At 44.9% G+C, this 27,900-nt stretch overlaps 1 long non-coding RNA gene across 1 annotated transcript; it reads left to right on the plus strand.

Moving 5' to 3' along the window:
- Positions 1-7,250: 7,250 nt before the first annotated feature.
- On the plus strand, positions 7,251-27,804 carry LOC103630118 (uncharacterized). Its single transcript, XR_554845.3, has 6 exons — positions 7,251-7,456; positions 7,559-7,702; positions 7,814-7,939; positions 26,913-27,000; positions 27,073-27,153; positions 27,236-27,804. It is a non-coding gene; the product is annotated as an uncharacterized lncRNA (long non-coding RNA).
- The last annotated feature ends 96 nt before the right edge of the window (positions 27,805-27,900 follow it).

A 27,900-nucleotide genomic window follows, 5' to 3' on the forward strand; every position in this document is an offset into this window, starting at 1 on the left:
TTCTGCTATCTCTTTCTGCTTCTGGATGGTGACATGGCACATCCTGGTAGTATGGCCCTTGTCCTCACCGCAGAATAGGCAATAAATTTTCCTGGGCTGGTCCCCAAATCTTCCTCCGAAGCCCCTGGCGCCTCTGCCCCTTGGAGCTGGCGGCCGAAGATAGCTCTGTTGTTGCCCCGAAGCCTGAGAGGAGTATTATGGCCGCTGTTGCTGACTTCCTCTGTCATCATTTTGAGTAGAATGGATTGATCTTACATGTCTTGGGTGGATTCTCCCTCCGAAGCCCCTGGTCATTTCAGAGAACCTGTAAGCTTCCTCTCTTCTTTGACGAAAATCATTATCAGTGCGGATGTATTCATCCATCTTTTGGAGCAGCTTTTCCAGGGTCTGAGGGGGTTTCCTGGCGAAGTATTGGGCCGTAGGTCCTGGCCGAAGCCCCTTGATCATGGCTTCAATGACAATTTCATTGGGCACCGTTGGTGCCTGTGCCCTCAGACGCAAGAACCTTCGGACATACGCCTGAAGGTATTCTTCGTGATCCTGCGTGCACTGGAATAAAGCTTGAGCCGTGACCGGCTTTGTTTGAAACCCTTGGAAACTGGTAATCAGCATGTACTTCAGCTTCTGCCATGACGTGATTGTTCCTGGCCGAAGAGAGGAGTACCAGGTTTGTGCAACATTTTTGACAGCCATGACGAAAGACTTCGCCATGACTGCAGTATTGCCACCATACGAAGATATGGTTGCTTCGTAGCTCATCAAAAACTGCTTCGGGTCTGAGTGTCCGTTGTACATGGGAAGCTGGGGTGGCTTGTAAGACGGGGGCCAAGGTGTAGCCTGCAGTTCTGCTGACAGAGGAGAAGCATCATCAAAAGCAAAATTTCCATGATGGAAATCCTCATACCAGTCATCCTCGTTGAAGAAGCCATCTTGATGAAGCTCTTTGTGCTGAGGCCTTTGGTTCTGCTCATCTTGAGCTAGATGACGAACTTCTTCAGAAGCTTCATCTATCTGCCTTTGCAGATCAGCTAGCCGAGCCATCTTTTCCTTCTTCCTTTGTACTTGCTGATGGAGCATCTCCATATTCCTGATCTCTTGGTCCAAGTCGTCCTCCTGGGGTGTTGGACTGGTGGCCTTCCTCTTTTGGCTTCGGGCCTCTCGAAGAGAAAGGGTCTCCTGGTTCGGGTCCAGCGGTTGCAGAGCTGCAGCCCCTGTCGCTGAAGCTTTCTTTGGCGGCATGACGAAGGTCGATGCTTGTCGAAGGTGTTCAAAACTCAAAAGGTGGAAGTGAGTTCACCGGAGGTGGGCACCAATGTTGGGGACTTGTTCTCAAATGCTAAGAGTTAAGAACAAGGCAACACAGAAAACGTTAAACGTTAAAGTCCTTCGTCCTTCGAAGCATTATTTCTCTTGAGATATAATGATTTTCGGACGAAGGTTATGAAGGACTTACCTTCATAAACATTATATATCATAATGAAAAGGGAATTACATGGAATATAAAAGATAACATGAATAGCTATGTATTATTATCAACTCATTTTTATTTTATTGCTCTAGAAGAATAGGAATGATGTTGGGTTACAAATATACCTTTGACTTGAAAGAAGGTAAAAGTACAAGCGTGATGCAAAAGCAAATGCCAAGTCAGCGTGAACAGTACGGGAGTACTGTTCACCTATTTATAGGCACGGGTCGCAGCCCATGTAAAATTACATCCAGGCCCCTTGCTTTTGATAATAACTCTATAGTAATCTATCGGGGTCTAAATACTCTTTTCCTCTTTAAGTCGGTTTCCTCTTTTCTGCCATCATGCCGAAGCTTCCTTGCGCACAGCTTTGGCTCTGTTCCATCCTTCGTTCTCTTTGTGTTTCTTCATACAGTAATTTTGACTTGTCCAAAGGGTTCGTGTCCGAAGGTACCTGCTCATGTATTATACTCCAGAAACATTGTCAAATCACGTTTTTGAGGACCTTCGGAAGCTGAAGGCCCCCAACATGAGCATTCCTAGAAAATTTTCTATCATAAATAAATGCATGATTCTTTTGACTACTACTAGCCATAGGAGCCTTCCCTTTCTCCTTGTTGAGAATGGGAGCCCTTTGACTTGTTAAGTTCTTGGCTTCCCTTCGAAAGCCAAGCCCATCCTTAATTGAGGGGTGTCTACCAACAGTGTAGGCATCCCTAGCAAATTTTAATTTATCAAAGTCACTTTTGCAAGTCTTAAGTTGGGCATTAAGACTTGCTACTTTATCATTAAGTTTTGTAATAGAAGTAAGGTGCTCAACACATGCATCAACATTGAAGTCCTTACACCTATTACAAATCACAATGTGCTCTACACAAGAATTAGATTTATTTACTACTTCTAGCTTAGCATTTAATTCATCATTCAAGATCTTCAAGCTAGAAATAGATTCATTGCAAATAGATAACTCAGAAGCTAGTAATTCATTCCTTTTAATTTCTAAGGCAAGAGACTTTTGAACACTAATAAATTTGTCATGTTCCTCATACAAAATGTCCTCTTGCCTCTCTAGCAGTCTATCTTTTTCATTCAATGCATCAATCAACTCATTAATCTTTTCTACTTTAGCTCTATCTAATCCTTTGAACAAGCTAGTGTAATCTACTTCGTCATCACTAGAGTCCTCATCACTAGAAGTAGACTACTTAGGAGTTTCTCGAGCGTTTACCTTCTTCTCCTTTGCCATTAGGCAAGTATGGCGCTCGTTAGGGAAGAGCGACGATTTGTTGAAGGCCGAGGCGGCGAGTCCTTCGTCGTCGGAGTCGGACGAAGAACAATCCGAGTCCCACTCTTTGCCAAGGTGCGCCTCGCCCTTCGCCTTCTTGTAGGCCTTCTTTTTCTCCACCTTTCCATGTCTTTCGTCTCCCTGGTCATTTTCATTATTGGGACATTGAGCAATAAAATGACATGTCTTACCGCACTTGAAGCAGGAACGCTTTCCTTTTGCCTTGTTCTTGTTTGAATACTCCTTGTGTCCTTTCAATGCGGTCTTGAAGCGCTTGATAATGAGGGCCATTTCATCCTCGTTTAGCCCGGTCGCCTCAACTTGCGCCACCTTGCTAGGTAGCGCCTCCCTGCTACTTGTTGCTTTGAGAGCAACCGTTTGAGGCTCGTAGATGGGCATTGGACCATTCAATGCCTCATCAATGTATCTTGCTTCCTTGATCATCATACGCCCGCTTACGAACTTTCCGAGTATTTCCTCGGGCGTCATCTTGGTGTACCTAGGATTTTTACGGATAGAGTTCACAAGATGAGGATCAAGTACAGTGAAGGACCTGAGCATAAGTCGGACGACGTCGTGGTCCGTCCAACTCGTGCTTCCATAGCTCCTGATCTTGTTGACCAGGGTCTTGAGCCTGTTGTACGTTTGGGTTGGCTCCTCCCTCCTGATCATTGCGAACCTTCCTAGTTCGCCTTCCACCAACTCCATCTTGGTGATCATGGTGGCGTCATTCCCCTCATGAGAAATCTTGAGGGTGTCCCAAATTTGCTTGGCGTTATCCAAGCCGCTCACCTTGTGGTACTCGTCCCTGCACAAGGATGCTAGCAAAACAGTGGTAGCTTGTGCATTTTTATGGATTTGCTCATTATTGAAAATGGGGTTGTTAGTACTATCAAAAAGCATTCCGTTTTCAACGATCTCCCAAATACTTGGATGGAGAGAGAATAGGTGACTACGCATTTTGTGACTCCAAAATATGTAGTCTTCTCCATCAAAGTGCGGAGGTTTCCCAAGTGGAATTGAAAGTAAATAAGCATTGGAGTTAAATGGAATACGAGAATAGTCAAAAGAAAAGTTTGAGTTAACCGATTTTTTCTTCTCGTCGTCGTCGTCTCTTTGGGAAGAAGAAGACTCGTCGCTGTCGTAGTAGACTATCTTCTTGATGCGCCTCTTCTTCTTCCCGTCCTTCTTCTTGTGACTCGAGCCAGAGTTAGTGGGCTTATCGTCTCTTGGCTCGTTGAAGATGGACTCCTTCTCCTTATCGTTGACCACCATCCCCTTTCCCTTAGGATCCATCTCTTCGGGCGATTAGTCCCTTTTGTGAAGAGAACGGCTCTGATACCAATTGAGAGCACCTAGAGGGGGTGAATAGGTTATCCTGTAAAAACTTAAACTTATAGCCACAAAACTTGGTTAAGTGTTAGCACAATGGAATTAAGTGGCTAAGGACCGAGCTCTTGTGAAACACAATGGTCACAAAGAAAACAAGCACAAGAGACACGGTGATTTATCCCGTGGTTTGGCCAAGTATAACACTTGCCTACTCCACGATGTGGCGTCCCAATGGACGAGTGTTGCACTCAACCCCTTTCAAGTGTTCCAATGATCCACTTGAATACCACAGTTGTTTTCTTTCTTATACTCTTTCCCGTTTGCAAGGAATCTCCACAACTTGGAGTCTCTCACCCTTACAACAAAGATCAAAGTGAAAGCACTAGAGTAAGGGAGGGAAGCAACACACACAAATCTGCAGCAATACGCACACACACAGCCAAGACTTGAGCTCGAATGAATCGCAACAAGTTCACCACTAGAACGGAGCTCAAATCACTAAGAAAGTCAATCAAGTGCGCGGAGACGGAGTGTGGAAGATTTAGAATGCTCAAAGTATGCTTGGGTATCTCCTCCATGCGCCTAGGGGTCCCTTTTATAGCCCCAAGGCAGCTAGGAGCCGTTGGAGGCATTCCTGGAAGGCAATTCTTGCCTTCTGTCGGGTGGCGCACCGGACAGTCCAGTGCACCACCGGACATCCACTGTTCATGTCCGGTGCGGATCTCCTTCCATTCCTGGCGCAGGCGACTGTTGGATCTTCGGGCTGGTTGGTACACCGGACACTGTCCGGTGCACACCGGACAGTCCGGTGCCCCCAGCCGACCGTTGGCGTGGGCCACGCGTCGCGCGCGGATTGCGCGGCCGACCGTTGCTCTGGCGGCCGTTGGCTCACCGGACAGTCCGGTGAATTATAGTCGTACGCCGCCGACGAATTCCCGAGAGTGGCCAGTTCGTAGAGTCCAACCTGGCGCACCGGACACTGTCCGGTGCACCACCGGACAGTCCGATGCACCCAGAGTGAGCAGCAGTTGGCTGTACATAGCCAACTCTTTTCCAATCCTTTTCTTTTCCTGATTCTAGCACTTAGACAAATATTGTACACAAAAACCAATGTACTAAGTCTAGAACCATACCTTCTTGTCGATTTGCACTTCATCCATCATTTGGCATATAATTACTCACTCAATATGTGTTGGGCACTTAATCACCAAAATATACTAGAAATGGTCCAAGGGCACATTTCCCTTTCAAACATGAAAGGGAAGCGAAAAATAAAAGGCAACGTGATTACAGAGCGAGGAGGAAGGTGATGTCAAGTGATTGCGACTCATCTTGTACATATATATGATATAGTTATTAGTTTTTTTTATAATCCATCATTCTACTGTAGGAAAAATATATTTGGAGGGACAAGATCAATCCCCAAGTGTTACTGCGTGTTCGGTCCTCATACAATCCATTAGAGGCAACAACTAACATATCTAAGTTATTAAAACTCCACCCCTTTTGGGCGCCCGTCCGCATTCGGCGGCCTCCGCGCCATCCGTCTCGTGACGCGTGGCGGCGGTAGAGATTCAGCAGATCCGTCGAGCTGCGTCCGCTCCTGGACCCGAAACTTCTTCAATAGAGTTATCTGTTCCGCGTTCCTCTCCCTTCCGAGCTAACCCTCACACGTCGTCCCTTCCGCCGCTCCGCCCACCGGAGACGCCACCGAACCTGGAGCGCGTCGTCCGTGGCCGATGTCTCCCGCGCGCCTGCGCCGGAGCGCGTCTGTCCTGCTTGCTGGTCGCCCCGGGGAAGGAGCTCCATGTGGCGCAGATCTACTTCGTGCTCCCCGCCGAGATGCAGCGCCGCCGCCTCACGCGCGCCAAGGTCACTGCGTCCATGGTCATGGCCAGCTCGGCGCTCGTCAAGGCCACCGCGGTCGCCCAGCCATCCTCGCCCTTTCGCCATCGCCGGCGCGGCGTGGTGGCGCCGCTCGTGCTCCCGGTCTCGAGGAGGAGTACGCGGCAATAGACCTGGTCTCGCCCGTCGCGGCAAAGCCTGCTGTGGTGGCGCATCTGTAACGGAGGGTGGCGTACCAAGAGGCAGGTTGAGGAGCTCACCGAGGAGGCGTTCCCGGTCTCGAGGAGGAGTATGCAGTTCTGTCTCCTTCCCTTTCCGTCCATCCCGTCGACCCCCTCTCCCAAGGGCGGCTGCGGCAAGGACCGCTGCGCCTTCGGCCATGCCGCCTGGCCGCTCTGCCACTTCCGCCACGAGGGCGTCTTCCTCCTCCTTTGGTCCTCCTCTACAGCACCGACACTAGGAGCCTCCTCCTCCACGTGTGTCCCTTGTGGCACCCTCCCCGAAGCTCAGGGCGCCGGCACCGCGGTGCGCTCCAGTTCTAGCCCCTCCTTGACAGCTCGGCTCGCGGGTGTGTAAGCCCATCTCTCTTAACGCAGGTTGAGAGAGGAGGCTCGCTTCCTTCTCTGGCAAGGCCAATTTGGATGCAGTGTCATCACCAAGCACAAAGCAACTCCAGATGAAGTTGAAATACAGTTGGATCAGTACCGACGAGATGGCATCCTTGACGAGAAAAGATTCAGTTGAAAGAAAGGTTCATTTCTAACCTCAACATGTTGTTTGTGTCTCACTTCTTAGAGTGGTCTGAATGCGCTTTGAGATTCTTCTCTTTTCGTTTTCCCCTTCCTGTCTGTTACATTAGTGAGTCTGGCTTAAACAGGTAGATTAATGAAGTGCCATAGAAGAAAAATGGTCCCCATGTGTAGTAAGTCAGCATCGTATATCAGTTTCGTATTTGCCGCAGAGCATTACGTATCATCAAAACCTGTTTATACCAGAGTATTTCTTAAAGCCATCCTACAACAAAACATATGATTAATTCAAAAAACAAAGCTCGAAACTATCCCTAAAAGTTCGAAACTGATCACGTCACTGAAGATAGCTTTATAGATGATTTGAAGATAGCTGAGATGAATAAGAAAATGTACTTAAGAAGATTATTTTTTTGTCTTTTGATAACTAGGATCCTTTGTTCTTTTGACATCTCTAAATTCTTCCACACATGCTTAGGTAGCTAATAAAGTCTAACTTTGTTCCTTCACATTTATGTTTCGACATTTCAAACTGTACAGTGTGTGCCGAGTCATAAATCCATAGCAATTGTCAATAATTATGATGAGGCAGGAACAAATACAATGATGAATTCTGCGTTTGGGGAGGAGGAAGTAGTCAAAAAGAAAACGAGACGCTCAAAACCTGTTGGCACTAAAGAATCTTGGTGGTGATGGCATGGTCAACAAGAGAAGGATATGTTCTGTCTCCACCGAGAATCTTGGTGCTGTGAGAAAAAGGAAGATAGTGTCATCAAGGTAGCACTTCTATGTAGTGGTTCCTCATAGAGACTCGTATGATTTTGCATCGATCTCCTTGTGGAGTTATGTAACATCAAGATTGTTTTTTTGCCCTTTCAGGAGGAAATTAGCTGAAGTTAATTTGCCAACAGAGGAGGGTGTACCGAATGTTGTCCCTGACTTGGACTTTCCTTGTGCAACTTCTAAAGAAAGAGCTGTTGATGTTGGAAACATGGATAAAGGCAGAAGAAAATCAACTCCGAGGTATCACGCTTTACTTTGTCGTTTGCTTTTATCTTTTTTGGTGCATGCATATAACTTCGAGATGAAGGGTAGCTGTTGTTTCCTAATTTTTTTACACCCTGTTGTTTATAGACCCAAGCAGATAAACATGCCTGAAGAGGATGCTGATAAAAACTCAACATTCACATGACTTGTCAATTGCCTGTCGTTTGCCCGTATGAAAGGAATCGACAGGAACAAAAGATAATTGAAGTTGAGGTATAATATTGAAAGTCGCCTAGAGGGGGGGTGAATAGGGCGAAACTGAAATTTACAAATATAAACACAACTACAACCCGGGGTTAGCGTTAGTAATAAAGAAACGAGTCCGCGAGATAGGGCGGAAAACAAATCCCAAGCGAATAAGCAAGTGAGACACGGAGATTTGTTTTACCGAGGTTCGGTTCTTGCAAACCTACTCCCCGTTGAGGAGGCCACAAAGGCCGGGTCTCTTTCAACCCTTCCCTCTCTCAAACGATCCACGGATCGAGTGAGCTTCTCTTCTCAAATCAAAGCCGGGAACCAAAACTTCCCCGCAAGGGCCACCACACAATTGGTGCCTCTTGCCTTGATTACAATGGAGTTATGATCTCAAGAACAAGTGAGAAAGAAAAGAGGCAATCCAAGCGCAAGAGCTCAAAAGAACACGACAAATCTCTCTCGCTAATCACTAGAGGCTTGTGTGGAGTTGGAGAGGATTTGATTTCTTTTGGTGTGTCTAGAATTGAATGCTAGAGCTCTTGTAGTAGTTGGGAAGTGGAAAACTTGGATGCAATGAATGGTGGGGTGGTTGGGGTATTTATAGCCCCAACCACCAAAAGTGGCCGTTGGGAGGCTGTCTGCTCGATGGCGCACCGGACAGTCCGGTGCACACCGGACAGTCCGGTGCCCCCTGCCACGTCATCACTGCCGTTGGATTCTGACCGTTGGAGCTTCTGACTTGTGGGCCCGCCTGGGTGTCCGGTGCACACCGGACATCTACTGTTCCTTGTCCGGTGTGCCGGAATGGGCGCGCCTGACATCTGCGCGCGCTGCGCGCGCATTTATTGCGCCGCAGGTAGCTGTTGGGGACTTGTTCTCAACTGCTATGAATTAAGAACAAGACAACATAAAGTGTTAAATGTCAATGTCCTTCGTCCATGAAACATTATTCCCTTGAGGATAATGGGCCTTGGACGAAGGCTGATAAGAGCATAATTACGAAGTTTAAGTCTTCGTAATAAAATTTCAGTAAAAATTATAAGATAACATAAAAAGGTATAAAAGGGATAAATACATCATAGACAAATTACATTGTATCTATTTAATGTATGGAATCATTGAATACAATAATACCTTTGCCTTGGCAAAAGGTTGGATTCCAGAAGATGCGATTGCAATAACTCGAATGCGTGAACAGTAATGGAATACTGTTCACTATTTATAAGCACAGGACGCAGCCTGTGAGGAATTACAAGTAAGCCCCTTATAAAAGCTTACAACATTGACTCAGACCTTTATGGACTAAAAGGTCATTCTATCTTTAAGTCGGTTTGCAATACCGAAGCTTTACAAAGAGGAACCTTCGACCATTTTATACAAACAGCTTCCGCCGAAGACTGCTTCTCCCTGTAAGACCTTCGGCGACGAAGCATAGGCCCAATAGTAGCCCCTTTCGCGGTGCTAGATCGTTTTTCGTAACGAGCTTGATCCGTGAAAAAAGTCTCTTAAGCTTCAGAGCGCCGAAGGTCTAAAAAACACCTTCCCTGAGCTCGTTGTCGAGAAACGATTCAATTTCCCAGCGCGTAGCAGCCCCACCTTGCAGAGTTACTGTTCGGTCTCTGCGGTCCACCACGCAGCGAGTGCGAGCGGGTGTCCACCTGGTGTAAAAATTCTGGCGCTTCGCCTTCTTACCTGCAACACTATATAAACAGACGAGTAGATGTGAAGTTACCACAGCATTCATTGCTATTTGCACTGTTTTGCTGCCAAAATTTTTAACCGTCGCCGAAGATTGTCTGTCGGAATCGAACGAAGCTCCAGTTTGAAGCCTGCTTCGTCAGAAAAAACTTCGGAAGAAGAAAGTGTTAAATTTCCACATATTCATAATTAAATGGCCAGAGTGCGTTCTACTGCCAGGGTTGAACGTGAGGGAGGCGAAACTGAAGCTTCGGAGACTGTTCCCATCTCCGAAGCCATGCAACGATCCGGGCTGGTAGTTTCTGAAAAGATCCCTAGTGAAGATGCAGAACAAGCGCAACAAGCACCTGCCGGAGTAGAAGAAGACGTTATTGAGGAAACTGATCCCGAAGACGATTATCGTATTGCCATGCCAAGTAAGCCCAGCCACTTGGACTTTGGAAAATCCACTGTTTCGAAGGCTGATCTCTCCAAAATGGTAAAGTCAGGCTTTTTCAATGAAGATCAGAAGAAGCTATTACGCTTCGGGGGAGAAGAGACTACCCCGAAGCCGGAAAAGGATGAAATTGTTATTTTTAAGAGCTTTTTAAAGGCTGGATTAAGATTCCCCCTTCATGGGATTATTGCAGAGGTGCTGAAGAGGTTCGGTATCTATTTTCACCAGCTGACCCCTAACGCTATCGTTAGGCTCAGTGTTTATATCTGGGCACTCCGAAGCCAAGCAGTGGAGCCATTTGCGGACAGCTTTTGCCGGGTTCACGAGCTGCATTATCAGACGAAGGCTAGAAAGGATGGATTGCATGACAATTTTGGTTGCTACAATTTTGCTTATCGGAAAACTACGAAGTTTCCTGTAATCAGCTATCGGAGTAAATGGGCAGCAGGGTGGAAGTCTGAGTGGTTCTACGTCAAGGTTAATGATGACAAGGAGAAGCTCGTGCAAAGTCCACTCGAACTAATCTTCGGAGAAACCCGACCTCTCTGCAACATGTCAATAGACGGTCCCACACAACAAGCAATGAATGAATTCAGAATTGTTGCAGATCATATTAGTACAAGAGACCTGGTTCAGGAGTTCTTGGCTTTCCAAGTTTTTCCTAGCTTAAAAGAATGGGAAATGCCGAAGCTGAAGGGGAAAAAGAAAGAAGGTGAACTTGTGCGTTTGCCTTACTATTACAAATTTAAGAAATACTTTAAAACACCTTGCCAAGAGTGGCTGGAAACAATTGAAGCAATGTGCAACGAAATACTTGGGAATTATTCCAAAAAAGAAGATCAATTGATGACCGCGGCCTTCGGCACCCGTCCGAAGCGAAGACTAAACCGAGTGCTGGACGCCCTGGGTTTCGAATACCCTGATTACGAAAATCTGAACAAAGGTGCCGGAGGCCAAAAAAGGAAAAGGATAACTGAAGCCTTAACTGAAGGTGAAAAAGAACCATCAAAGAAGAAAATTCCGAAGAAGAGGAAAACTTCTTCTCCGAAGCAACAAATATCCGAGGCAGAAGAAACCCCCGCATCACCTTCTGCTGCTGTCGTTGAGGAAATTCTGAAGGTAATGACTGAATCCTTACCTGCGAAGCTAAGTCCACTGGGCCCTCAACTGACAAAGTTTTTTCAGAAGGACAAGGAGCCCGAAAAATCGAAGAAAACAATCAAGGCAAAGAAACAAAGAATTATCACTGTAACAGAGGTAATTGACAAGACGCCGCCAAGAGCTTCAGCCCAGAAAACACAAGCGGCTGCAGAGGGGACAGATATTGAAATTGCACCTTCGGAGGCCGCAGCTGCCGAAGCTGCCTCAGCTGAAGAGTTGAATCTGGAGAGCACAATTGAACATATTGACCAAATACTGCTAGACATGGCTGCAGAAGAAGCTACCACCGCCGCCGAAGAGGCCGTGACCGCAGTGTCGGGGAAAGGAAAAGAAATTGCTGATGAAGCTTCAGAAAACGAAGCCTTCATGTTCCAGAATTTAGTTGGAGAACAACTATCAAAAGCTGAAATAGAAGAGCTTAGAGAGTATGCCAAATCCTGTGGATACAAACCTGGGGCACTCCTCTTTGGAGGCGTTGATGATGAAAAAATAGATTGCATTCGAGATCAAACAGGAGCCAAAGTTATCAGTACTCTGTCCAAGAGTATCGGATTCCCGAAGCTAGAAACAGACATCAGCCGCTACCGACGACAACATGTCGTTGGTAGTTTATTTTATTCCAACTTCAAGGTGAACTACTTGTCCCTTAACTTTTATTGTTTCTAATAATAAAAACATATCTGACGAAGGTTGATTTCGTGCAGAGTATGCTGTTGAGCAAAGCCTTGCAAATGCAACAAGATTTTGAAGATAAAAAGCATGAAGTTATAATTGAAAATTTGGAAAGCAAAATAAAGGAACAATTAGATGCTTTCGAGAAAAAGAACTTTGAGCTCCAGGCAACCGAAGGTTTATTGGCGGAAGCTGAAGCAAAAATAACAGAACTGAACACGAAGCTTCTCCGCCAGTCTGAGCAGTTCGAACGAGAAAAACAAGATCTTAATGCAAAACTTGAAGCCGAAGCTCAACAAAATTCAGATTTGAGAAAACTACTGACAAGTCTTCAAGAAAAATGCTTGGAATTTAGCAACAAGTGCATTCAACGATTAAGAAAGATTTTTTACTCAGTTGGAGCCAGTAGTGAAAAATTCACCCCCTCAGCTGAAGATCTACCGAAGACCTTCGAACATATTGAGGGGGAGATTGACGAGCTCGACGAAGTCATAGCTGGGCATGGTGACTTCTGTGCCTGGGTGGCTTCTCGAGGGACTGTTGCAGCTTTCCTGAAGGCTGGCTGTGATCATGGAAAGATTGTCAATAGGCCAAATTTCACTTTAACACCATCAATCCTGGACGACATTCCTGACCTTGCCCGAAGTATCTCAAACAGATTTGTAAAAATGATATAGACAAAAGGTGGGCGAGAGAAGGCTGGAGACGAAGCTCGTAGCCACCTTGAACCAGTAAGAAACCATACCTTGTGCTTACCTTTTCTTGTAAGCTTGATTTTGACTTACAACGACCTTATTCATGTAGGATGACGAAGCCGAAGCCGAAGATCAAGAATGACACCGAAGCCGAAGCTCCTTAGGGATTAGATAGTAGACTGTAGACAGTACTTGAGAAACTTTTGAGATACCTTTTGTAAATGTAAACAAAACTTGTTTTTAATGTATTCTGTTCATACCTTGTAATATATCCTTATCCTTTCATTGATGTATGAGAAATGCTTTGATGTGGACGAAATTTTCTTTTTTGAGCCGAAGGCGAAAAAACACCTTCCCTTCTTTTCGTACGCAACGAAGCATAGAAAACAACATTTTCCTTTTTCCCGAAGCTCTCCTTTTTGTACACGAAGCTCTTTCTTTCCGAAGCTCTCTTTTTTTACTTGCCGAAGCAACCGCTTATGCTATGAAGATGATTATCCTACATATGCCTGGATGAATGTTTATGAATGCAAATGTTATGATGTAATGCGATGTGCAAATGAATGGCCAAACAATCCCACTTCAAGCCATACTCATAGCCATTATTTCCTTAAAAACAATCACACCTCAGCTCTGCATCCCCTTAGGAACGACTTTGGAGCTTCTTCGCCTTTACTTTCGGCGGAATCAGCGTTGACTTTTCGCTGTAAGCTCTGCATTCCCTTAGGAACGACTTTGGAGCTTCTTCGCCTTTACTTTTGGCGGAATCAGCGTTGACTTTTCGCTGTAAGCTCTGCATTCCCTTAGGAACGACTTTGGAGCTTCTTCGCCTTTACTTTTTGGCACTCGATGGTGCGTTCTCGGCTTTTACATTTACATTCCTTGGGGGATTTTGCTCTTATAGAACTAAAAAAGGAAATTACATGTGCTGGCCCCATTAAAAACCTTTCTCCCCCTTCGGAAAGGAAAAGGGTGCCATGAAAGAAAAAATAAAAAAATATGAAAAATTACATCGAGTTATACATAATATCGCCGAAGCTCATCCGCATTCCACGACCTAGGAATGTCGTTGCCGTCCATATCCTTCAATCTGTATGAACCGGGTCTTGACGAAGATGCTACTAAGAAAGGTCCGTCCCATTTCAACTGCAACTTGCCCACTGTTTCTGGGTTGGCCACTCTCCGAAGCACCAAGTGCCCTGGCTCAATATTTTTTAGCCGAACCTTTCTATCCCGCCATTTTATTGTTTCGGCTTGATATTTATTGATATTCTCCACGGCTTGCAGTCTGATCCCTTCTAAAGCATCTTTTTCTACAGAATAAGTAGCTTCGGAATCTGATTCTGCCGAAGCTAATATCCTTATTGATCCGGTTTTAGCTTCCTCCGGAGTTATTGCTTCGTCACCAAATAACAACTTAAATGGAGTAAAGCCTGTAGACCTTGATGTTGTTGTGTTGTGACCCCACACCACTTTGGTTAACTGATCTGGCCATTTTCCCCTGGGTTGGTTGAAGATTAATTTCATTATTCCTGTCATTATGATGCCGTTGGCTCTTTCAACGAGTCCATTTGACTCCGGGTGCCTAACTGATGCAAAATGGATCTTCGTACCAATTTGGTCACAGAAATCCCTGAAAACTTCGGAGTCAAACTGTGTCCCATTATCCACAGTGATAGCCTTTGGCACCCCGAAACGGCAAACGATATTCTGCCAGAAAAACTTTTGGACGGTGGCCGAAGTTATTGTGGCTAAAGGCTTCGCCTCAATCCATTTAGAAAAATATTCCACAGCTACTATAACATATCTCAGGTTCCCTTGGGCTGGTGGTAATGGACCTAACAAATCAAGGCCCCACCTTTGCAATGGCCAAGTGGGTTGTATGAGCTGTGTTAAGGACGAAGGTTGTTTTTGATCTCTTGCACATTTCTGACAACCTTCGCACTTTTGAACCAACTCTGCTGCATCCGAAGCTGCCTTCGGCCAATAAAATCCTTGGCGGAAAATTTTTCCAAGTAATGGCCTAGATCCGATGTGAGATCCACACAGGCCTGCATGTATTTCTTTCATTAACTCTATACCTTCGGCTCTGGATAAACATTTGAGTAGCGGAGCACAAACTCCATGCTTGTACAACTCCCCTTCTATTATGACATATGGACGAGCTCTTGCCTCTATCCTCTTGTTATAAGCTTCGTCATCTGAAAGGAATTTACCCTGAAGGTAAGAGATGATCTCAGTTCTCCAATCTTCGCTGTAAACAGGAGATATACTGAGGACTGCTCTTTCAAGAAGTTCCACCGAAGGTGCTTTTATTGTTTCGAATAACACATCCGAAGGTAAGGGCAGCCCCTGCGCTGCTGACTTAGCTAACAAATCAGCATGCTCATTTTGTCCTCGAGGGATATTTTTGACAGAAAATCCCTCGAAAGAAGCTTCAACTCTTCGAACCATATCCAAATACTTTTCAAGCTTCGGATCTTTAGCCTTGCAACTTTTGTCAATATGACCCGAAACAACCTGGGAATCAGTTTTAAGTATGGCCCTTCTGATTCTCATTGCTTTTAACTTCCGAAGACCTAGAAGCAATGCTTCGTACTCGGCAATGTTATTTGTGCAACTAAAATCAAGCTTTACCGCATAACAAGTTTTGACTTTGGAAGGTGAAACCAACACAGCAGCCGCTCCTGCTCCGAAGGTTCCCCAAGATCCATCACAAAATACTGTCCATGCTTCGTTGTCTTTATTCGTTTCTTCCTCCTGAGCCCCTGGCGTCCAGTCAGCAATGAAGTCTGCCAACGCCTGGGACTGAATCGAAGATCTATGAACATATTCAATACAAAATTCATTGAGCTCTGCAGCCCATTTTCCAATCCTTCCAGTAGCTTCTCGGTTCCTCATAATATCCTTTAGAGGTTGTGAGGAAGGAACAATTATGTTGTAAGCTTGGAAATAGTGCCGAAGCTTCCTGGAGGCCATCAAGACAGCATACAGTACCTTCTCCAACTCTGTATAATTTTTCTTTGATAAACTAAGAACCTCGGAAACAAAATATATTGGGGACTGCCTCTTGACTTGACCATCAAGCTTCTCCTGGACAAGCGCTGCACTTACCGCTGAGTGCGAAGCTGCCACATATAATAATAAAGGAGCCCCTGGTATTGGTGGAGTCAATGTTGTTAGATCTATCAAATACTGTTTCAACTCTTCAAAAGCCTTCTGCTGGATTGGTCCCCATTGAAAGACTTCGGCTGACTTCAGCACTTCGAAGAATGGTAAGTTTCTCTCTGCTGATCTGGATATGAATCTATTGAGAGATGCCAATCTTCCTGTCAATCTTTGAGCCCCCTTCTTTGTAGTTGGTGGCTCCATCCGAAGTATAGCTTCAATTTTACTTGGATTAGCTTCAATTCCCTTTGTTGAAACCAAGCATCCCAGAAATTTCCCCTTCTTTACTCCGAAGACGCATTTTTCTGGATTTAACTTCAAGCCAGCCTGCCTGAAACTGGCGAAGGTCTCCTGCAGATCAGCAATATGATTCTCCTGCTTCGTGCTTTTTATAATGATGTCATCAACATAAGTTAGCACATTTCTGCCTATTTGAGATTGGAGAACCTTCGCAGTCATTCGGCTGAAACTCCCTCCAGCGTTTTTGAGCCCCTCAGGCATCCGAAGATAGCAATATGTGCCACTTGGAGTTATGAAGCTAGTCTTCGGCTCATCTTCCTTCTTCATCCAAATTTGGTGATAGCCTGAATAACAGTCTAACAGACTCATGAGCTCTGAAGAAGCTGCTGCATCAACTAAAGAGTCTATCCTTGGTAATGGGAATTCATCCTTCGGACAAGCCTTGTTAAGATCTGTAAAATCGATGCACATTCGCCACTTGCCATTGGCCTTTTTTACCATAACAGTGTTAGCTAGCCATTCCGGGTACTTCACTTCTCTGATAACTCCTGCACTGAGGAGTCTTTTGACTTCGTTGCGAGCACCTTCGGCCTTATCATCTGACATTTTCCGAAGCCTTTGCTTTCTGGGTCTGAAGGATGGATCGACATTGAGCGAATGCTCAATAACATCTCTATTAACTCCGCAGAGATCATTGGCTGACCATGCAAAAACATCTTTGTTATTGAACAAAAACCTTATCAAGGTTTTCTACTGCTCTTCGGATAATTGAGAGCCTAACAGCACCTTCTGCTCTGCTATGTCTTCACATAAGAGCATAGGCTTCGGCTGATCTGCTGAAGCTGCTTTCTCCCTTCTGAATTTGTACTGTTCACAAGCTTCAGCTCCATCTATGTTATGGATTGCTTTTGAGTCGGTCCAATTGCCTTCGGCCCTTCTTGCAGCTTCCTGACTTCCATGGATAGCAATGGGTCCCTGATCCGAAGGTATCTTCATGCAAAGATAGGCAGGATGAAGGATTGCTTCGAAGGCATTGAGGGTACCACGACCAATAATTGCATTGTAAGGGTATTCCATGTCAACAATGTCAAACACAACCTGCTCAGTTCTAGTGTTGTTGATGAACCCGAAGGTCACTGACATGGTGATCTTGCCCAGTGCTACAATCTGTCTTCCTCCGAAGCCACAGAGAGGATGTGTAGCATCATGAATCTTATCTTCTGGCTCTTGCATTTGTCTGAAGGCCTTAGCAAATATAATGTCAGCTGCACTGCCTGTGTCAACCAAGACATTGTGGACCAGAAATCCTTTGATAACACAAGAGATAACCATGGCATCGTTGTGTGGGTAATCTTTGAGCTGAAGGTCCTCTTGGGAGAAGGTAATAGGAATGTGAGACCATCTTGACTTGATGAAGGGTCCTTGCACCCCCAACATGTTGTACCCTTCTCTGTGCTTCCTTCTTTTGTTTCTTGTTAGCTGGCTCTGAGGACGAGCCACCTGTGATCGGGAGCACCAGCTTCGGGTCCGAAGCAGCTCCAGTTTGGTCGTTGAACGAAGCCATTAGCTCAAAAAAGTGGAAGTGAGTTCACCGGAGGTGGGCGCCAATGTTGGGGACTTGTTCTCAACTGCTATGAATTAAGAACAAGACAACATAAAGTGTTAAATGTCAATGTCCTTCGTCCATGAAACATTATTCCCTTGAGGATAATGGGCCTTGGACGAAGGCTGATAAGAGCATAATTACGAAGTTTAAGTCTTCGTAATAAAATTTCAGTAAAAATTATAAGATAACATAAAAAGGTATAAAAGGGATAAATACATCATAGACAAATTACATTGTATCTATTTAATGTATGGAATCATTGAATACAATAATACCTTTGCCTTGGCAAAAGGTTGGATTCCAGAAGATGCGATTGCAATAACTCGAATGCGTGAACAGTAATGGAATACTGTTCACTATTTATAAGCACAGGACGCAGCCTGTGAGGAATTACAAGTAAGCCCCTTATAAAAGCTTACAACATTGACTCAGACCTTTATGGACTAAAAGGTCATTCTATCTTTAAGTCGGTTTGCAATACCGAAGCTTTACAAAGAGGAACCTTCGACCATTTTATACAAACAGCTTCCGCCGAAGACTGCTTCTCCCTGTAAGACCTTCGGCGACGAAGCATAGGCCCAACAGTAGCCGTTGGCGCCGACTAGCCGTTGCTCTGGAGTCGCACCGGACAGTCCGGTGCACACCGGACAGTCCGGTGAATTATAGCGGACTAGCCGTTGGAGTTTCCCGAAGCTGGCGAGTTCCTGAGGCCGCTCCTCCTTGGCGCACCGGACACTGTCCGGTGTACACCGGACAGTCCGGTGAATTATAGCGCGAGTGCCTCTGGAAATTCCCGAAGGTGGCGAGTTTGAGCTGGAGTCCTCTGGTGCACCGGACACTGTCCGGTGGTGCACCGGACAGTCCGGTGCTCCCAGACCAGAGAGCCTTCGGTTGCCACTTTGCTCCTTTGTTGAATCCAAAACTTGGTCTTTTTATTGGCTGAGTGTGAACCTTTTACACCTGTATAATCTATACACTTGGGCAAACTAGTTAGTCCAATTGTTTGTGTTGGGCAATTCAACCACCAAAATTAATTAGGGACTAGGTGTAAGCCTAATTCCCTTTCAATCTCCCCCTTTTTGGTGATTGATGCCAACACAAACCAAAGCAAATATGGAAGTGCATAATTGAACTAGTTTGCATAATGTAAGTGTAAAGGTTGCTTAGAATTTGAGCCAATATGAATACTTACAAGATATGCATGGATTGTTTCTTTCTTATATAACATTTTGGACCACGTTTGCACCACATGTTTTGTTTTTGCAAACTCTTTTGTAAATCATTTTCAAAGTTCTTTTGCAAATAGTCAAAGGTAAATGAATAAGATTTTTGCAAAGCATTTTCAAGATTTGAAATTTTCTCCCCCTGTTTCAAATGCTTTTCCTTTGACTAAACAAAAAACTCCCCCTAAATGAGATCCTCATCTTAGTGTTCAAGAGGGTTTTGATATATCATTTTGAAATACTACTTTCTCCCCCTTTTTAACATAATAGGATACCAATGGAAAATATTCAACACTTAAGTTTTTGAAATTGGTGGTGGTGCGGTCCTTTTGCTTTGGGCTCTTACTTTCTCCCCCTTTGGCATGAATCGCCAAAAACGGAATCATTAGAGCCCTCGAAGCGCTATCTTCCCCTTTGGTCATAAATACATGAGTTAAGATTATACCAAAGACGAAGTCCTTTTGCTCTCTCTCCCAAGGATGGGGAGTGGCTTGGAGCGATGGCGAAGGATGAGTTACGGAGTGGAAGCCTTTGTCTTCGCCGAAGACTCCAATTCCCTTTCAATACACCTATGACTTGGTTTGAAATAGACTTGAAAGACATATTAGTCATAGCATATGAGAGAGACATGATCAAAGGTATATAAATGAGCTATGTGTGCATTTAACAAAAAAAGTTCCTAGAATCAAGAATATTGAGCTCATGCCTAAGTTTGGTAAAGGATTGTTCATCAAGTGGCTTGGTGAAGATATCGGCTAATTGATCTTTAGTATTAATGTATGAAATCTCGATATCCCCCTTTTGTTGGTGATCCCTAAGAAAATGATACCGAATGACTATGTGCTTAGTGCGGCTATGCTCGACGGGATTGTCGGCCATTTTGATTGCACTCTCATTATCACATAGCAAGGGGACTTTGGTTAATTTGTAACCGTAGTCCCGCAGGGTTTGCCTCATCCAAAGTAGTTGCGCGCAACAATGACCTGCGACAATGTACTCGGCTTCGGTGGTGGAAAGAGCGACCGAATTTTGCTTCTTTGAAGCCCAAGACACCAAGGATCTCCCCAAGAACTGGCAGGTCCCCGATGTGCTCTTCCTATTAATTTTACACCCCGCCCAATCGGCATCCGAATAACCAATCAAATCAAATGTGGATCCCCTAGGATACCAAAGCCCAAACTTAGGAGTATAAGCCAAATATCTCAAGATTCGTTTTACGGCCGTAAGGTGAGCTTCCTTAGGGTCGGCTTGGAATCTTGCACACATGCATACAGAAAGCATAATATCCGATCGAGATGCACATAAATAGAGTAAAGAACCTATCATCGACCGGTATACCTTTTGATCCACGGACTTACCTCCCGTGTCGAGGTCGAGATGCCCATTAGTTCCCATGGGTGTCTTGATGGGCTTGGCATCCTTCATTCCAAACTTGGTTAGAATGTCTTGAGTGTACTTTGTTTGGCTAATGAAGGTGCCCTCTTGGAGTTGCTTGACTTGGAATCCTAGAAAATACTTCAACTCCCCCATCATAGACATCTCGAATTTCTGTGTCATAATCCTACTAAACTCTTCACATGTAGACTTGTTAGTAGACCCAAATATAATATCATCAACATAAATTTGGCATACAAACAAGTCATTTTCAAGAGTTTTAGTAAAGAGTGTAGGATCGGCCTTTCCGACTTTGAAGCCATTAGCAATAAGGAAATCTCTAAGGCATTCATACCATGCTCTTGGGGCTTGCTTGAGCCCATAAAGCGCCTTAGAGAGCCTATATACATGGTTGGGGTACTCACTATCTTCAAAGCCGGGAGGTTGCTCAACATAGACCTCTTCCTTGATTGGTCCATTGAGGAAGGCACTTTTCACGTCCATTTGATAAAGCTTGAAGCCATGGTAAGTAGCATAGGCCAATAATATGCGAATTGACTCAAGCCTAGCTACGGGTGCATAGGTTTCACCGAAATCCAAACCTTCGACTTGTGAATATCCTTTGGCCACGAGTCGAGCTTTGTTCCTTGTCACCACACCATGCTCGTCTTGTTTGTTGCGGAAGACCCATTTGGTTCCTACAACATTTTGGTTAGGACGTGGAACTAAGTGCCGTACCTCATTCCTAGTGAAGTTGTTGAGCTCCTCTTGCATCGCCACCACCCAATCCGAATCTTGTAGTGCTTCCTCTACCCTGTGTGGTTCAATAGAGGAAACAAACGAATAATGTTCACAAAAATGTGCAACACGAGATCTAGTAGTTACCCCCTTATGAATGTCGCCGAGGATGGTGTCGACGGGGTGATCTCGTTGGATTGCTTGGTGGACTCTTGGGTGTGGCGGCCTTTGTTCCTCATCCTCCTTGTCTTCCTCATTTGCATCTCCCCCTTGATCAATGCCATCATCTTGAGGTGGCTCATTTGCTTGATCTTCTACTTCATCAACTTGAGCTTCATCCTCAATTTGAGTCGGTGGAGATGCTTGCATTGAGGAGGATGGTTGATCTTGTGCAATTGGAGGCTCTTCGGATTTCTTAGGACACACATCCCCAATGGACATGTTCCTTAGCGCGATGCATGGAGCCTCTTCTTCACCTATCTCATCAAGATCAACTTGCTCTATTTGAGAGCCATTAGTCTCATCAAACACAACGTCACATGAGACTTCAACTAGTCCAGTGGACTTGTTAAAGACCCTATATGCCCTTGTGTTTGAGTCATAACCAAGTAAAAAGCCTTCTACAGTCTTAGGAGCAAATTTAGATTTTCTACCTCTTTTAACAAGTATAAAGCATTTGCTACCAAAGACTCTAAAATATGAAATGTTGGGCTTTTTACCGGTTAGGAGTTCGTATGATGTCTTCTTGAGGATTCGGTGTAGATATAACCGGTTGATGGCGTAGCAAGCGGTGTTGACCGCCTCGGCCCAAAACCGATCCGAAGTCTTGTATTCATCAAGCATGGTTCTTGCCATGTCCAATAGAGTTCTATTCTTCCTCTCCACTACACCATTTTGTTGAGGTGTGTAGGGAGAAGAGAACTCATGCTTGATGCCCTCCTCCTCAAGGAAGCCTTCGATTTGAGAGTTCTTGAACTCCGTTCCGTTGTCGCTTCTTATTTTCTTGATCCTTAAGGCGAACTCATTTTGAGCCCGTCTCAAGAATCCCTTTAAGGTCTCTTGGGTTTGAGATTTTTCCTGTAAAAAGAATACCCAAGTGAAGCGAGAATAATCATCCACAATAACTAGACAGTACTTACTCCCGCCGATGCTTATGTAAGCGATCGGGTCGAATAGATCCATGTGAAGGAGCTCCAGTGGCCTGTCGGTCGTTATTATGTTCTTATGCGGATGATGAGTGCCAACTTGCTTCCCTGCTTGGCATGCGCTACAAATCCTGTCTTTCTCAAAATGAACATTTGTTAATCCTAAAATGTGTTCTCCCTTTAGAAGCTTGTGAAGATTCTTCATCCCAACATGGGCTAGTCGGCGGTGCCAGAGCCAACCCATGTTAGTCTTAGCAATTAAGCAAGTGTCGAGTTCAGCTCTATCAAAATCTACCAAGTATAGCTGACCCTCTAATACTCCCTTAAATGCTATTGAATCATCACTTCTTCTAAAGACAGTGACACCTACATCAGTGAATAGACAGTTGTAGCCTATTTGACATAATTGAGATACAGAAAGCAAGTTGTAATCTAAAGAATCAACAAGAAAAACATTGGAAATGGAATGGTCAGGAGATATAGTAATTTTACCCAAACCTTTGACCAAACCTTGATTTCCATCCCCGAATGTGATCGCTCTTTGGGGATCTTGGTTTTTCTCATATGAGGAGAACATCTTTTTCTCCCCAGTCATGTGGTTTGTGCACCCGCTGTCGAGTATCCAACTTGAGCCCCCGGATGCATAAACCTACAAAACAAGTTTAGTTCTTGACTTTAGGTACCCAAATGGTTTTGGGTCCTTTGGCATTAGACACAAGAACTTTGGGTACCCAAACACAAGTCTTGGAGCCTTTGTGCTTGCCCCCAACATATTTGGCAACTACCTTGCCGGATTTGTTAGTCAAAACATAAGATGCATCAAAAGTTTTAAATAAAATATTATGATCATTTGATGCACTAGGAGTTTTCTTTCTAGGCAACTTAGCATGGGTTGGTTGCCTAGAGCTAGATGTCTCACCCTTATACATGAAAGCATGATTAGGGTCAGAGTGAGACTTCCTAGAATGAATTCTCCTAATTTTGCTCTCGGGATAACCGGCAGGGTATAAAATGTAACCCTCGTTATCCTGAGGCATGGGAGCCTTGCCCTTAACAAAGTTGGACAATTTTTTAGGAGGGGCACTAATTTTGACATTGTCTCCCCTTTGGAAGCCAATGCCATCCTTGATGCCCGGGCGTCTCCCATTATAAAGCATGCTACGAGCAAATTTAAATTTTTCATTTTCCAAGTTGTGCTCGGCAATTTTAGCATCTAGTTTTGCTATATGATCATTTTGTTGTTTAATTAAAGCCATATGATCATGAATAGCATTAACATCAACATCTCTACATCTAGTACAAATAGATACATGCTCAACAATAGATGTAGAGGGTTTGCAGGAATTAAGTTCAACAATCTTAGCATGAAGAATATCATTTTTATCTCTAAGATTGGAAATGGTAGCATTGCAAACATCTAGTTCTTTAGCCTTAGCAATTAAATTTTCATTTTCTACTCTAAGGCTAGCAAGAGAAATGTTTAATTCTTCAATCCTAGCAAGCAGATTATCATTATTATCTTTAGGATTGAGAATTGAAACATTACAAATATGTGAATCAACCTTAGCATTTAAACTAGCATTTTCATTCCTAAGGTTGTCAATCATCTCACGGCAAGTGCTTAGCTCACTAGATAATTTTTCACATTTCTCAATTTCTAGAGCATAAGCATTTTTAACCTTAACATGTTTCTTATTTTCTTTAATTAGACAATCCTCTTGGGAATCCAAAAGGTCATCCTTTTCATGAATAGCACTAATTAATTCATTTAATTTTTCTTTTTGTTCCATGTTAAGGTTGGCAAAAAGGATACGCAAATTATCTTCCTCATCACTAGCATTATCATCACTAGAGGTTTCATATTTAGTGGAGGATCTTGATTTTACCTTCTTTTTGCCGTCCTTTGCCATGAGGCACTTGTGGCCGACGTTGGGGAAGAGGAGTCCCTTGGTGACGGCGATGTTGGCGGCGTCCTCGTCGTCGGAGGAGTCGCTTGAACTTTCGTCGGAATCCCATTCCCGACAAACATGCGCATCGCCGCCCTTCTTTTTGTAGTACCTCTTCTTTTCTCTCCTCTTGCCCTTCTTGTCGTAATCCCTGTCACTGTCACTTGATAATGGACATTTAGCAATAAAGTGACCGGGCTTACCACACTTGTAGCAAACTTTCTTGGAGCGGGACTTGTAGTCTTTCCCTCTCCTTTGCTTGAGGATCTGGCGGAAGCTCTTGATGACGAGCGCCATTTCCTCATTGTCAAGCTTGGAGGCGTCTATTGGTTGTCGACTTGGGGTAGACTCCTCCTTCTTTTCTTCCGTCGCCTTGAATGCGACAGGTTGAGCCTCGGATGTAGATGGATCATCAAGCTCGTTGATCTTCCTCGAGCCTTCGATCATGCACTCAAAACTTACAAAATGCCCGATTACTTCCTCGGGGGTCATTTTAGTATATCTAGGATTACCACGAATTAATTGAACTTGAATGGGGTTAAGGAAAATGAGAGATCTTAGAATAACCTTAACCATTTCGTGGTCGTCCCATTTTACGCTCCCGAGGTTGCGCACTTGATTCACCAAGGTCTTGAGCCGGTTGTACATGTGTTGTGGCTCCTCCCCTTTGCGAAGCCGGAACCGACCGAGCTCCCCCTCGATCGTTTCCCGCTTGGTGATCTTGGTGAGCTCGTCTCCCTCGTGCGCGGTTTTGAGCACATCCCAAACCTCCTTGGCACTCTTCAACCCTTGTACTTTGTTATACTCCTCTCTACTCAGTGAGGCGAGGAGTATTGTTGTCGCTTGAGAGTTGAAGTGCTCGATTTGGGCCACCTCATCCTCATCATAGTCTTCATCCCCTACGGATGGTACCTGTGCACCAAACTCAACAACATCCCATATGCTTTTGTGGAGCGAGGTTAGATGAAATCGCATTAAATCGCTCCACCTAGCGTAATCTTCACCATCAAAAGTTGGTGGTTTGCCTAATGGGACGGAAAGTAAAGGTGTATGCTTGGAAATGCGAGGGTAGCGTAGGGGGATCTTACTATACTTCTTGCGCTCTTGGCGCTTAGAAGTGACGGATGGCGCATCGGAGTCGGAGGTCGATGTTGATGAAGTGTCGGTCTCGTAGTAGACCACCTTCCTCATCCTCTTGTGCTTGTCACCTTTCCGATGCGACTTGTGGGAAGGAGATTTTTCCTTCTTCTCTTTGTGGTGAGAAGAAGATTTCTTCTCCTTCCCTTTGTTGGAGGAGATCTTCTTCTTCTCCTTCCTTTTGGTGCGGGACTCTTCCGATGAAGTGCTCCCGTGGCTTGTAGTGGGCTTTTCGCCGGTCTCCATCTCCTTCTTGGCGTGATCTCCCGACATCACTTCGAGCGGTTAGGCTCTAATGAAGCACCGGGCTCTGATACCAATTGAAAGTCGCCTAGAGGGGGGGTGAATAGGGCGAAACTGAAATTTACAAATATAAACACAACTACAACCCGGGGTTAGCGTTAGTAATAAAGAAACGAGTCCGCGAGATAGGGCGGAAAACAAATCTCAAGCGAATAAGCAAGTGAGACACGGAGATTTGTTTTACCGAGGTTCGGTTCTTGCAAACCTACTCCCCGTTGAGGAGGCCACAAAGGCCGGGTCTCTTTCAACCCTTCCCTCTCTCAAACGATCCACGGATCGAGTGAGCTTCTCTTCTCAAATCAAAGCCGGGAACCAAAACTTCCCCGCAAGGGCCACCACACAATTGGTGCCTCTTGCCTTGATTACAATGGAGTTATGATCTCAAGAACAAGTGAGAAAGAAAAGAGGCAATCCAAGCGCAAGAGCTCAAAAGAACACGGCAAATCTCTCTCGCTAATCACTAGAGGCTTGTGTGGAGTTGGAGAGGATTTGATTTCTTTTGGTGTGTCTAGAATTGAATGCTAGAGCTCTTGTAGTAGTTGGGAAGTGGAAAACTTGGATGCAATGAATGGTGGGGTGGTTGGGGTATTTATAGCCCCAACCACCAAAAGTGGCCGTTGGGAGGCTGTCTGCTCGATGGCGCACCGGACAGTCCGGTGCACACCGGACAGTCCGGTGCCCCCTGCCACGTCATCACTGCCGTTGGATTCTGACCGTTGGAGCTTCTGACTTGTGGGCCCGCCTGGGTGTCCGGTGCACACCGGACATCTACTGTTCCTTGTCCGGTGTGCCGGAATGGGCGCGCCTGACATCTGCGCGCGCTGCGCGCGCATTTATTGCGCCGCAGGTAGCCGTTGGCGCCGACTAGCCGTTGCTCTGGAGTCGCACCGGACAGTCCGGTGCACACCGGACAGTCCGGTGAATTATAGCGGACTAGCCGTTGGAGTTTCCCGAAGCTGGCGAGTTCCTGAGGCCGCTCCTCCTTGGCGCACCGGACACTGTCCGGTGTACACCGGACAGTCCGGTGAATTATAGCGCGAGTGCCTCTGGAAATTCCCGAAGGTGGCGAGTTTGAGCTGGAGTCCTCTGGTGCACCGGACACTGTCCGGTGGTGCACCGAACAGTCCGGTGCTCCCAGACCAGAGAGCCTTCGGTTGCCACTTTGCTCCTTTGTTGAATCCAAAACTTGGTCTTTTTATTGGCTGAGTGTGAACCTTTTACACCTGTATAATCTATACACTTGGGCAAACTAGTTAGTCCAATTGTTTGTGTTGGGCAATTCAACCACCAAAATTAATTAGGGACTAGGTGTAAGCCTAATTCCCTTTCAAATATCATTGAGAATTGCTGCATCTGAAAGACCTTAATATATTTGTGATTTGTTTTGTAATCTGTTACCCTCTTCTGCTGCCTTATCGTACTGACATTTGCTTGCTTTTGTGGCTGTAGAAACTGCCCCTTGAAAAGGGTTTAATTTCACCTGTGATGATGGTTTTGCGTGTGGAGGTTGCAGTCAGTACGCGTGGAATGCTCAAAGGTAGTAAATTGTGATCTAGATCTATCCAGACTCAAGGGATGAGAAATTTTCTTATTGTTTCTCCCTGTTCAGGATGACGCCCAATAAGCTGGAGTGTCATCAGGCACATTGCCTTGTTTGTGAGCAGCTCCACAGCAGATTCCCTTACACAAGGTCTCTTTTAACTACTGGAGGGCATCAATTATAATGAGCTTGTTTTGCCGATGCATTACTGTGCTGCCTCGCTCTTATGCAGGGATGTTTTTTTAGACAGAACCAGGGTCATCTGGACGTCATCTGTTGATTCGAAAACTGGCGCCACATATACAGGTAGTAGTAACTTGTAAGTGCATGCAAAGAGTCATCTGGATGTCATATGTTGATTCCGTTATTATATTTGTCCCTACCTTATTATCAGAGCCTCTTCTCTTTCTGACAGCCCCCTCATTGCCAACAGGTTTTGGACGCCTTGTTCTCTTTTTGACTAATCCATCTTCACTAACAGCCACAGAGTCTGGTATTAGAGCTTAATCACATCCTGATTATTCAAGATAAATATAGTGATCAACTGTGACATGTTTATTCAAGATAAATATAGCCTGTTACTGAACAAATACAATGGATTCAACTTCAGTCAAGACCAATATACAATGGATTTAGCTTCAGTCAAGACCAGATTGCTTCATATCCATGTTGGCCCTATGGTCCTGTAACATTATTTCCACATTGAAAATTGAAAATGATAGTATTAGTGTATTACTATTGTACATTGTTTTGTCTACATGTTTTTTTTTGTTTTGCAAATAAAAAAAACCTTGTGCTGCAGTTTACCGTGAATTTGATGGTCTAACTTATTTAATACAGAATGTAAGCGTGTAAGCTTTTGTTAGGTAAGTACTCCAAGTTAAGTGATTTCTCATC

The sequence above is a fragment of the Zea mays genome, chromosome 6 (assembly GCF_902167145.1).
Source record: "Zea mays cultivar B73 chromosome 6, Zm-B73-REFERENCE-NAM-5.0, whole genome shotgun sequence".
In the NCBI taxonomy this organism is placed as follows: Eukaryota; Viridiplantae; Streptophyta; class Magnoliopsida; order Poales; family Poaceae; genus Zea; species Zea mays.